This window comes from Gorilla gorilla, chromosome 3 (genome assembly GCF_029281585.2).
Source record: "Gorilla gorilla gorilla isolate KB3781 chromosome 3, NHGRI_mGorGor1-v2.1_pri, whole genome shotgun sequence".
Classification (NCBI taxonomy): domain Eukaryota; kingdom Metazoa; phylum Chordata; class Mammalia; order Primates; family Hominidae; genus Gorilla; species Gorilla gorilla.
In genome coordinates, this window is record NC_073227.2 from 125,301,744 (window position 1) to 125,315,040 (window position 13,297).

General features: G+C 36.8%; 1 long non-coding RNA gene across 5 annotated transcripts in view; it reads left to right on the forward strand.

Moving 5' to 3' along the window:
- Positions 1–13,297, forward strand: part of LOC109026687 (uncharacterized) — a 217,119-nt gene that overhangs the window by 13,998 nt on the left and 189,824 nt on the right. The window contains exon 2 of one of the 5 annotated variants that reach the window (XR_010133448.1): positions 2,511–2,725. The exons of the other annotated variants lie outside the window; for them this stretch is intronic. This is a non-coding gene — a long non-coding RNA (uncharacterized lncRNA). The remainder of the gene's footprint in view (positions 1–2,510; positions 2,726–13,297) is intronic. 5 annotated transcript variants of the gene reach the window in all.

Here is a 13,297-nt window from a genome sequence, read left to right on the forward strand (position 1 = left end):
AATCTAGTAATGGCCCTTTTCATTCACCAAAGATGCTGAATGACAATTAATAATATTTATATTTATTCTTTTTTAGTCCCACCAGGTCTGTAGATGAAAGGTGCAAGACTAATTCGAGGTAACGTGCGTTTATGGAGTTTTGATTTTTAGCAAGTCCTTTTCTACATAGCATAAATCATAGATTTGATCTATCATTTGAATATCCAAGTCAAATCAATTTTCAGTTCCCTGTAATTTAAAATATGACGACTTTACTTAAGGAATTGTATGAGATGCTATACCAAGAAGGACTGAAGAAGTAAAGCCTTAACTTAAGTAAGGAAAGCAAGTGACATATCCTTTATCTCTACTCAATGCTAAACTTTAATACTTTTGCACACCTGTTTGGGATCCTTTACAAATAATAGACAAATACATACAAGAAATGAATTTATCCAATCACACAAATAATAAGGACAAATATAAAATTGTATCCATTCTACTAACAATTTAGTAAATATTTTTTAAAGAAATAAGCAGTGTAGAGGATTTGTGGAAATATGCACTGAAGGACCAGAGAAAGAAATGTTATTCGTTAACTTTCTTTTGGAAGGCAATATAGAACATGTATGAAACACTAAGATTTTTGCATATCATATTTGACCCACAAATTCATCCTATACAAAATCATAGTGGTGTAGAGAGTGAGCCACGAAATTGTTTGTAGAAATATTCATAGTGGATGAAAATTAGTAAAAAGCTAAAATGTTAGAAATTTATTTTTACCAGAGTAAAATGTATTTACTACTAATAATTATTTATTATTCTAAGAAGAATGGTTTAATAAACTATGGTTTATTTATACAATGAAAATCTGTGCAAGTATTAAAAATGAAATGAAAAAGCACTAAGCAACGTAGGCAAATGTTCAAAATATATTACTAGGTTAAAAAACGTAAATTACAAAAATGTGATTGTGTTTTTGTTTTATACATGTGTGTATATGGGAGTAAATGAATTTTTAAAAGGAGAAATATACTGAGTACTTATCTTTGGCAGGATCATAGATGGTTTTATTTTCTCTTTTTATTTATCTACATTTTCCAAATTCTCTACCAGGAAAATATATTACCTTTATAATAATAAAAATATACTAAGTGAAATTTTAAAACAAATGCTAATACATCTCAGTCAATAAAAAATATACTATTCGGTATTTCAATACTAAATTCACTTGTCCTTTAAAATAAACAAACAACTCTGGATAAAAGACAAACATTCTCCATGAAGTAAACCTAGCTCACAGATGCCACGCCAAGGGCCATCTTTGTTCTGTCAACCATGAATGTCCTTTTCTTTAGAGGTTTGTTTTTCAAATAATTGTTTTAATTATCTTCTCTACTTTATAATTTGGAAATCTAGCTTAAAAGGAATAGTGTATGTGTAAACAAATTCTAGAAAACAAAATGATCAAAATAAGTATCGTTTATGTTATAAAAATTTTTCTTGTGGTATTACCCACATGAACTTCTGAGTGTTGTAAAGACAGTTTGTTTACTTAACATGTTGTACTTTTATAGTGTTATTTTTTGTAAGCCAATGCAATGTTGCCAATCAACAATTGTGCAAATGATCTTTGGAGAATGATGTTGTCAAAGGAGGAGGTTGTTTTTGGGTCTTCTGTTTTCTTTAGGCATTTTTCTCTTAAACATAGGAAGGATTTTCAAAAATCACCATCAAAAAAAGCCTGTGCCTTATTTAACTGCCACATTAATGATAGAAATTTAAGCATCACTGAAAAGAGAAGTTGAATAATTTACCAGCACAGAAAACATTACAATAGCTACCTTGTATTGGTTGCCTATTGTTACTTATGTTCTTTAAGGTTTATTACTTTATTTAAACCCCACAGGCATCCTGCAAAGCAAATATGATTACCACTGTTTTGCAGATGAAGAAAATGAAGCTCAGGAAGTTTAAATAATTTGAAAACTTTGAAAGTTTAAATAATTTAATAAAATAGCCATAAAAATAAGCAGGATTTGAACACAGGTCTCAGACTCCAGTGCTATGTTCTGTTCACTATGTACACTATGGGACTGGATTCTGATATGTCTGTTTTTCTCATTTGTTCCATATTGAGCAGCTTAGAAAATGTGTCTTCTCACATCTATAATATGAACTAATGTGAAGTTATTCAAATGCATGATTCTGGAAAACCTTGAATGATTTAGGAAATCACCCACAATATAGTTTTGTATGTGACCAGTGAGTATCAGCATGCCACTGGTATCTTCTTCTTCCACAGCTTGAGATACAGTGTTACTCTGCAGAAAAATTTCAAAGTACAATTTCAAGTTTTCCAGTATTTTTTTTAATTCTTTGCCCCAGTATATCCAATTATTCCCATAGTGTTTCTTCTGTACAAAGGATCAACACTGTTTGATTTCATCTTGCTAATAGATCCAAAACTAAATGTCCCTTCTTAGGCTGGAGGTCTACATGACTGCTCCCAATTCTGGTTGTTCCAGATCCTCCTTACTGTCTTGTGTTCAATGCTGAAGACCTGGTGTCCATGCCTAACATAACCTGAAGGTGCCTCTTGAATGGATCACATTTGGCTTTCCTTATGTCCTTGCTCACTATCATGGCTACCACGAGAGCCAAGGCAACCCACAGAGATGGACTTGAAGTGAGAAATCTACTCTGACCTTTGCCAGAACATCCAGCTCAGATTTTGGCCTAGGTAAGGAGTTCTTAACTGTGTCAAATTTGGCTTGAACTCCCAAAGTTGCAACTCTTTGCATTCACAGATACATCCACTTTTATTAGGCAAATGGGTTACCAAAATAATACGGTTTAGACAGATTCCAAGTAAAGCTATCTGTAGAACCAGAACCAAATTTTCCTTGATGCATTTTTCCATTCACTGGTTGGCTTAGTCACATCCTCTTAATGTATTCTTTATCATATCAGCATTTTTTTTTGCACTTTATTGACATCTTGACTAGGTGAGCATTACCCAATCTATCCCGTAGGTTTTAATAACTTTTAAACTAGAAAGAAAAAATATCTTAAAGTCGGGGTTTCTTTCTTAAAAGTCTTTCCTGTATAGTATCTCCTATATAACATCCATGTAAATAGGCTGCCCAACTTTCCTCTGCCAAAAATCTAAGCTCCATGTACCAAAGATATGCCAGGGGGTGTCATTTGGTTGCCTCTGTCTTGGATCCCTGAGCCCAGGGAAATTGCATAATAATATCCTGTTCCAAAGTTATATTGTCTTAGTCAGTTTGATCTGCTTTTTAAACAAAAATACGTTACACTGGGTGGCTTAAGCAACTGAACCCACAAAACCCAGTTCCATGCCCATAAACATAACTTACTCTACAGCTTTCCTTGAGGGAAAAAATTACATAATCTTAATAAATACTACTATAAAAAAATTATATTAGATAGATATTAACTTATATATAATCTAGTTTAAGAATAAAATAGAATATTGGTTTAAAGGAGGGATATCCAATCTTTTGGCTTCCCTGAGCTGTATTGTAATAGTAAGAATTATCTTGGGCCACACATAAAATACACTAGCATTAGCGATAACTGATGAGCTAAAAAAAGAAAAAAAAATCTCATAATGTTTTAAGAAAATTTACGAATTTGTGTTGGGAAACATTCAAAGCCATCCTGGGCCATGAAGGTTAGATAAGCTTGGTTTAAAAAAGGAAGCACATTAATACTTTCAGGCTAAAAAGATATCATACAGAAAATTTTATTTGTGCTAGAAGAGATCAGAAGCTACAAGAGCATATGAAAAAATGATAGGCAGGAACCGCTCAAAACAAAGACTGCATGAGGACCTCCTGGCCCTGATACTGTTACACATTTTCTCATCTTCTACAGGAAAGATTTAGGCAGAAAGACTGTAAATATTATATTTCTGTTTGATTAAAAAAACTGGTGCTGCTTAAAGTATTTCTGAAGATTTCCTCCTGAAAAAAAATCAATAATAACAACAACAATAACAACCTCTCTTTTCTTTTCTTGGGTCAGTCTGGAGATACATTTCATTTATATTTGTGCCAGAGAAAGGTTCTTCGTCCTTTTTCTTTTGTTTTAATTAGGGGAAAAATGTTCTTATCAACTTTACGTTATATCATCTTATCTTGGTTGGCCAGAATCCCAGTGAAACTTGTATAGGTTTTAAATTTCTTTACTTTTGCTCCCTGTAGAGAAGCCATATTTTGCTACACTCAGAAAAATTTATTGCCAAAGACTGATGACTCCTTACATGGGAAATTTAAATGCACACAGTGTCTGCACTTTTAGACTGTTTCAAATAGTATATTTAATTTTACATTGACTTCCCTAAAATCATCTAATGATTTATTTTAACCTGTTTTATGCAGAAGACATTCTGATAACAAAATGTGTAAATTATTCAAGAGAAGGAAAACATGTTACTATCATTAAAGAAAAATCTTATTTCTAAACAAAGCATGATTAAAATTTAGTCCTTCCTTCTTTACTTATATTTTAATTGTTTTTTTAAAAATCCTTTTGTTTATAAACTAACACACTGTAGGAAAATAGAGAAAAATAACCCAGCCCTTATTATTACAATGAATATTTTTTAAGACCTGTAAACTGCTAGTCATTCCTAAATCCCAGTGGCAGGGAGCAGGGGTGGTGGTAGAGAGACTTAAAAACAGCAAAAACAAACACTTCAGCCACACTAAAATCAGAATTGCTTGAAGGACCCTCATTTCTTTTTTAAATTTAAGCTCTTCTACCCCATCTATTCCCATTGTGGTGATAGAAATAATAAAGCTTTAATTTAAAGTCGAAAATTAATATATTACAACAGATTTGAGAGCAAAGCGCTGGAACTAGTCAGACAACTTTCTGTAATCGAAACCCACAACAAAGATAAATTAAACTTCCTATAATTTTATAAATTACAGAAGGAATACCTGTAATTACCCACATAAATGATGACCAAAATATTTGCCCGTAGGAATTGCAATACATTTGAAGGGAGGCTGCCTTGTTTGCCATGCTGAAAAAAGAAGGCATGTTGACACGCAGGAAAATAGTAGTGCATTTTGGATAGCAATGAGAAAAAGGACTTTAAAGAAACCTGATAAACAGGACATGGATGTTTTCTATGAGGAGATTCAACAAGCCCAACTAAACAAGAAATGACCTGTGACAAGCAAAACTACCCCTCCACACACACACACACACACATACACACACACACACACACATCCTCCACCTTTTCAACCAGCTCCTAAAGCGCACTAGCTAGCAGATAATCACCTAGAGCAAACCAGGTGTGATGTGCATTTTCATGTAGATCAAGCCTGAACCACCCACCCGCCTCCCATCCCCAATAGAGGACAGTTCTACAGGCTCTACAAACCACAGAATGCCAACATCTAGACAACTGGCAGAGTTTCCAAATGTTAATCCCATCATAAAAGATGAACATCATTTCAGTCCAGCTAAATTAGACATATAAGATGATGGAAATGGCATGCATTACTCCTATAACCAGTCATCCAAAATAAATGGGCTCATTTATATATAGCTTTGCTATTTAAGAGATATTTGAAGGCAGGCAAGCTTAAAGTATAAGTTAGAACATGTCATGTCAAGCAACTTAGAGAATCTCATAACTAATGTTATTTTTACCCTGAATGCACAGTTCACATTCATTATTCCAGGTAGAAGCTTCATCAGCATCCCCTAGCACATTATGAATTCCTAATCCAAGACTCTCTCGTCTATAAGCAATGTGTTTCTTCTTTTTGCTGTAAATGATATATGGACTCCAGAGAGCAAAGTTTCTCTGTAGCACATCATTCCAAAAAGGCTCTTCCCACCTCCATCCCCAGTAGTAAGCAGATTCTTTGCAGAGTTTCCATTTACCTACTTGAATACAAAGGTGATTTAAAAATCTTTATGTTTATTATACAATCATAATGGGATCAACACCTTTCATAAAGAATCCAGTGCTCTTCAAACAGAAGTAACTTACTTTGTACAGCTACAAATATCTTAGTATCTTTTTAAGGGAAAGTATCATCAAATAGAACTATTCTCAGGGTAGACCCATTAAACCAGTCACAAGATAAAGAACATAGGTAAATACTGTTCTTAATTGCCTGGACAACATTCTGTAACTCAATCGAATACTTTCTAAAACTATATATGTCCATAAAATAGTCTATCATTTTATTTTGTCACCTAGTACTTAAAAGCAGTGTTAGAAAGTGCATTGAGTCAAAAGTGAGCAATTCAAATTCTACAGCTATGAGCCTCTCCATCTTTATTTTTTTCTTTTGTCAAATATTGTATGATTCTAGAGGCTAAAACAGTTCCTACAAATGCCTACCCAGAAAGGAGAAGCAAGCAAAGGAAAGAAGGGAGGGAGGAAGGAAGCATGGAGGTAGGGAGAAAGACACCATCTACTTGGTCCTGCTCTGTAATACTTGAAGGTTCTCCCTGTGATTTTATTCTGTCTTTGGATCTCTAACAACCCAACAGCCACCATTAGTCACAAAAACACATCTGTGTTTAAAAAACTGTCCACAGAAAATTGAAGTGAGTGATCTATACATCACAGAAACAAAAGGAGAGAGAGATGTATATATATATATATCCTTTTTCTACACTATTATATATAATAGTAGAGAAAAGCCTCAACATAAGAGATATGGTTATTATACACAAAACTTAGATATCCTGGCCAGGCATGGTAGCTCATGCCTGTAATCCCAGTACTTTAGGAGACCAAGGCTGGATGATCACTTGAAGCCAGGACTTCAAGCCCATCCTGGGTAACATAGTAAGATCTTATCTCTACAAAAAATACAAAAATTAGCTGGGCATGATGGCACGCACCTGTAGTCCTAGTTACTCAGGAAGCTGAGGCAGGAAAACCGCTTGAGCACAGGAGTTTGAAGCTGCAGCAAGCTATGTTCATGCCACTGTACTCCTGCCTAGGTGACAGAGTTAGACTCTGTGGAAAGAAAGGAAAGAGAAAGGAAAGGAAAGAGGAAAGAGAAAAAGAAAGAGAAAGGAAAGGAAGAGAGAGAGAGAAAGAAAGAAAGAAAAGAAAAAAATAAAGTTAGATATGCAGAGATTTTGAGATGACCTACAGAATTCATATGGATCCACAATCCTTATAGCTAGATCCTTATATGATTGCTCCAAAAATGTACATTCTGGACCTAGCACATTAGCTAGCCCCCCAACAATTCTTAATTTCTAGTAGATATGGCAGAATAATGTTACAAGAAATGGTGGTATCACGTTGTTATATGAGAATGACAACATAGGAATCCTAATAAAATACTTGTAGATGGTCTTTGAGGTCAGTTAAAAATCACCAGATATTTTTGACGGCAATATCTCTAGTACTTGTACCTCTGTTTATCTGTCATTATCTCAAGTCTTAGTTCCTATTGATTAAATCTATTCAGCAACAGTTATAAAATTTTTCTTCTAGATGTGAAATGGCCATAGGGACTCTACTTCCTGGTTAACATGTCTTAATGAATCACCACATTTTCATGTTTTCCCACAGGAAAAGAACATGGTAAAATAGAAATAGGTTAAGATGTAATGATCTCCCCCTTTCCTGAATATGCCTCTGAATCTCTCTGTGTATACCTCTGCATTCTTTCATTTGCATATAAGGAAACCACTGGGGCCTATAGCTTTTACAAACTGATGCCAATAATGGTCACATATCTTACAGAGATCTAGAATTTATTACAAAGTAATTAAAATCAATAACAACAACAAGAAAACAAACCTCCAAAAGGTCAAAACTTTAACCAATCTACATAATCACTAAAATTTAGCACCACGTGTTAGAAGCAAAGACATAAAAGCAATCCTGTGATGAATTTCCATACGCATAAATATTCACTAAGTAGGAAAATACCTGATTAAACTGTTAAAGAAATTTTATTTGTAACACTTTCTTTAAAGGGATTTTGCTTTTCCAAAATAGTATAAATCATTGTATTTTAGACCTCCTACTATCTACTTTATTGGTCTAAAGATTATTGGTACTTTAATGATAAGTTAAATACATTTTAACAGAAAGATAATTAAATGAACACTTGAAGTATTAACATAATTACATATAGTCAGGCAAATTCTGTGTATGAGATGAGATGTCATTCCAAAAGCATCTCATTGCTGTTTTTGTGTCACATTTAGACATGAGACACTGAGTATATACTTGTCAGCTGAGTGTTCACAAATCCTACTAAGGGCATGTATTGGGGGACTTGGCACTGCCAGGTTGTAGAGAGTACTTGCATCTCCTTGCATCAAATTTGGATGAAATTCTGAAACCATATAGGCTGCTCCAGGATACATCCGGCTTCTGGTGGATAAATAGGTCCACCATTTCTTGTAATTTTTCTAAGTAAGTTGTAAAAACTCTCCCTATGTAAGGCCTATTTGACAAGTATTTTTTCTAGTACATAAAACTAGAATATGATCAAAAATTTTTATGAACGTAACTCAACCTAAAACTCTTGAAATATCATATGGTTTATGACAACACACACATTCAATTACTGGAGACACATACAAAATACTACATATTTGTTGATAAAGCTGAAACTCCTAAACCTACCAAAAAGGCCTTCAAGACTGCCACCAATTCCATTTTCTTCCTCCACAGTGGAAGACTAAAAACTGCCAATCAATGACTAATCTCCCCTGTTTCTGCTATCAGAACTTGTCTGTATACAAGCGCAATGTGCTCATCTCTAGGAGGTGATGAACAACCATTCTAAGGTGATAATCACAGTGTTCTTTCCCTTTGTCATATAGTCATTTTTTCACTCTCCTTTGCAACTAGGAGGGATATTTTCTAATAAAAGAGACCAGTGGAGCTGGACTCTCCCCTTCCCTCTTTCTTCTTCTTCCTGCATGGATATGATGCCTGGTGTTGTGGTAGCCATATTAAAAACCATGGGGCCTTCAGCCAAAGGGGAAAAAGCCAGCAAATGAAGGAAGGAGAATGCAAGGTAGAAAGAGCCTATATCCTTGACAGCATCATGAACAATAGGAGCAATGCCAGCAATTTTCTATATTCTTACTTCTTGCTCTGTAGGAAAAAATAATTCCTTATTTATTAAAGCCACTGTTGGATTGTGGCTGGCAAGATGACTGAATAGGAACAGCTCCGGTCTGTAGCTCCCAGCGAGATCAAAGCAGAAGGTGGGTGATTTCTGCATTTCCAACTGAGATGCACAGCTCATCTCACTGGAACTGGTTAGACAGTGGGTGCAGCCCATGGAGAGTGAGCTGAAGCAGGGTGGGATGTCACCTCACATGGGAAGCACAAGGGGTCAGGGAACTCCCTCCTCTACCCAAGGGAAGCCCTGAGGGACTGTGCTGTAAGGAACAGTGCACCCTGGCCAAGATAATATGCTTTTCCCACTGTCTTCGCAACCTGCAGACCAGGAGATTCCCTCCGGTACCTACATCACCAGGGCCCTGGGTTTCAAGCACAAAACTGGGCGGTCATTTGGGCAGACATCGAGCTAGCTGCAGGAAATTTTTTCATACTCCAGTGGTGCCTGGAACACCAGCAAGACAGAAAAAGTTACACCCCTGGAAAGGGGGCTGAAGTCAGGGAGCCAAGTGGTCTAGCTTAGAGGATCCCACCCCAAGGGAGCCCAGCAAGCTAAGATCCACTGGCTTGAAATTCTGCCAGCAGGGCAGTCTGAAGTCAATCTGGCATGCTGGAGCTTGGTGGGAGGAGGGGCGTCTGCCATTACTGAGGCTTGAGTAGGTGGTTTTCCCCTCACAGTGTAAACAAAGCGGCCAGGAAGTTTGAACTGGGCGGAGCCCACCACAGCTTGGCTAAGCCACTGTAGCCAGACTGTCTCTCTAGATTCCTTTTCTCTGGGCAGGGCATCTCTGAAAGAAAGGTGGCAGCCCCAGTCAGGGGCTTATAGATCAAACTCCCATCTCCCTGGGACAGAGCACCTGGGGGAAGGGGTGGCTGTGGGCACAGGTTCAGCAGACTTAAATGTTCCTGCCTGATGGCTCTGAAAAGAGCAGCAGATCTCCCAGCACAGCCCTTGAGATCTGCTAAGGGACAGACTGCCTCCTCAAGTGGGTCCCTGAACCCCGTGACTCCTGACAGGGAGAAACCTCCCAGCAGGGGTCAGCAGACACCTCATATAGGAAAGCTCCAGCTGGCATCTGGCAGGAGCCCCTCTAAGATGAAGCTTCCAGAGGAAGGAACAGCAACAATCTTTGCTGTTCTACAGCCTCCGCTGGTGATACCCAGGCAAACAGGGTCTGGAGTGGACCTCCAGCAAACTGCAGCAGACCTGCAGCAGAGAGGTCTGTTAGAAAGAAAACTAACAAACACAAAGGAATAGGATCAATGTCAACAAAAAGGACGTCCACACAGGAATCCCATCTGAAGGTCACCAACATCAAAGACCAAAGATAGATAAATCCAGGAAGATGAGGAAAAACCAGCACAAAAAAAGGCTGAAAATTCCAAAAACCAAAATGCCTCTTCTCCTCCAAAGGATTACAACTCCTTGCCAGCAAGGGAACAAAACTGGATGGAGAATGAGTTTGACCAACTGAAGGAAGTAGGCTTCAGGAGGTGGGTAATAACAAACTCTGCCGAGCTAAAGGAGCATGTTCTAACCCAATGCAAGGAAGCTAAGAACCTTGAAAAAAAGTTAGAGGAATTGCTAACTAGAATAACTAGTTTAAAGAAGAACATAAATGACCTGATGGAGCTGAAAAACACAGCACGAGAACTTTGTGAAGCATACACAAATATCAATAGCCAAATTGATCAAGCAGAAGAAAGGATATCAGAGATTGAAGATCACCTTAATAAAATAAAGCATGAAGACAAGATTAGAGAATAAAGAATGAAAAGGAATGAACAAAGCCTCCAAGAAAATATGGACTATGTGAAAAGACCAAACCTATATTTGATTGGTGTACATGAAAGTGATGGGGAGAATGAAACCAAGTTGGAAAATACTCTTCAGGATATTATCCAGGAGAACTTCCCCAACCTAGCAAGGCAGGCCAACATTCAAATTCAGGAAATACAGAGAACACCACTAAGATATTACTCAATAAGAGCAACCCCAAGACAAACAATCATCAGATTCACCAAGGTTGAAATGAAGGGAAAAATGTTAAGGGCAGCCAGAGAGAAAGGTCGGGTTACCCACAAAGGGAAGCCCATCAGACTAACAGTGGATCTCTCTGCAGAAACCCTACAAGCCAGAAGTAAGTAGGGGCCAATATTCAACACTCTTAAAGAAAAGAATTTTCAACCCAGAATTTCATATCCAGCCAAACTAAGCTTCATAAGTGAAGGAGAAATAAAATCCTTTACAGACAAGCAAATGCTGAGAGATTTTGTCACCACCAGGCCTGCCTTACAGGAGCTCCTGAAGAAAGCACTAAACATGGAAAGGAGCAACTGGTACCAGCCACTGCAAAAACATAACAAATTGTAAAGACCATTGACATTGTGAAGAAACTGCATCAACTAATGGGCAAAATAGCCAGCTAGCATCATAATGACAGGATCAAATTCACACATAACAATATTAACCTTAAATGTAAACGGGCTAAATGCCCCAAGACACAGACTGGCAAACTGGATAAAGAGTCAAGAACCATCAGTGTGTTGTATTCAGGAGACCCATCTCACATGCAAATAAAGGAATGGAGGAATATTTAGCAAGTAAATGGAAAGAAAAAAAAAAGCAGGGGTTGCAATCCTAGTCTCTGATAAAACATACTTTAAACCAACAAAGATAAAAAATGACAAAAAAGGAGCACCCAGACTCATATAATAAGATCTTAGAGACCTACAAAGAGACTTAGACTCCCACACAATAATAATGAGAAACTTTAACACCCCACTGTCAATATTAGACAGATCAATGAGACAAAAAAGTAACAAGGATATTCAGGACTTGAACTCAGCTCTAGACCAAATGGACCTAATAGACATCTACAGAACTCTCCACCCCAAATCAAAAGAATATACATTCTTCTCAGCACCACATCACACTTATTCTAAAATTGACCACATAATTGGAAGTAAAACACTCTTCAGCAAATGCAAAAGAATGGAAATCATAACAAACAGTCTCTCAGACCACAGTGAAATCAAATTAGAACTCATGATTAAGAAACTCACTCAAACCACATGACTACATGGAAGCTGAACAACCTGTTCTTGAATGACTACTGAGTAAATAACAAAATTAAGGCTGAAATAATTGAGCTCTTTGAAACCAATGAGAACAAACACACAATGTACCAGAATCTCTGGGACAGAGCTAAAGCAGTGTTTAGTGGGAAATGTATAGCACTAAATGCCCACAAGAGAAAACAGAAAAGATCTATAATTGGCACCCTAACATCACAATTAAAAGAACTGAGAAGCAAGAGCAAGCAAACTAAAAAACTAGCAAAAGACAAGAAATAACTAAGATTAGAGCAGAACTGAAGGAGATAGAGACATAAAAAGCCCTTCAAAAAATCAATGAATACAGGAGCTGTTTTTTTCAAAAGATCAACAAAATAGACCAGTTGCCAGACTAGTAAAGAAGAAAGGAGAGAAGAATCAAATAGACACAATAAAAATGATAAAGGGGATATCACCACTGATCCCACAAAAATGCAAACTACCATCAGAAAATACTATAAAAACCTCCATGCGAATAAACTAGAAAATCTAGAAGAAATGGATAAATTCCTGGATACATACACCCTACCAAGACTAAACAAGGAAGAAGTCCAATCCCTGAATAGACCAATAACAAGTTCTGAAATGGAAGCAGTAATTAATAGCCTACCAACCAAAAAAAGTCCAGGACCAGACAGATTCACAGCCGAATTTTACCAGAGGTACACAGAAGAGCTGGTACCATTCCTTCTGAAACTATTCCAGTCAACAGAAAAAGAGGGATTCCTCCCTAACTCATTTTATGATGCCAGCATCATCCTGATACCAAAACCTGGCAGAGACACAACAACAACAAAAAAAGAAAATTTCAGGCCAATATTCCTGAAGAACGTCAATGTAAAAATCCTCAATAAAATACTGGCAAACTGAATCCAGCAGCACATCACAAAGCTTATCCACCATGATCAAGTTGGCTTCACCCTGGGATGCAAGGCTGGTTCAACATATGCAAATCAATAAACATAATCCATCACATAAACAGAACCAATGACAAAAAACACACGATTATTTCAATGGATGCAGAAAAGG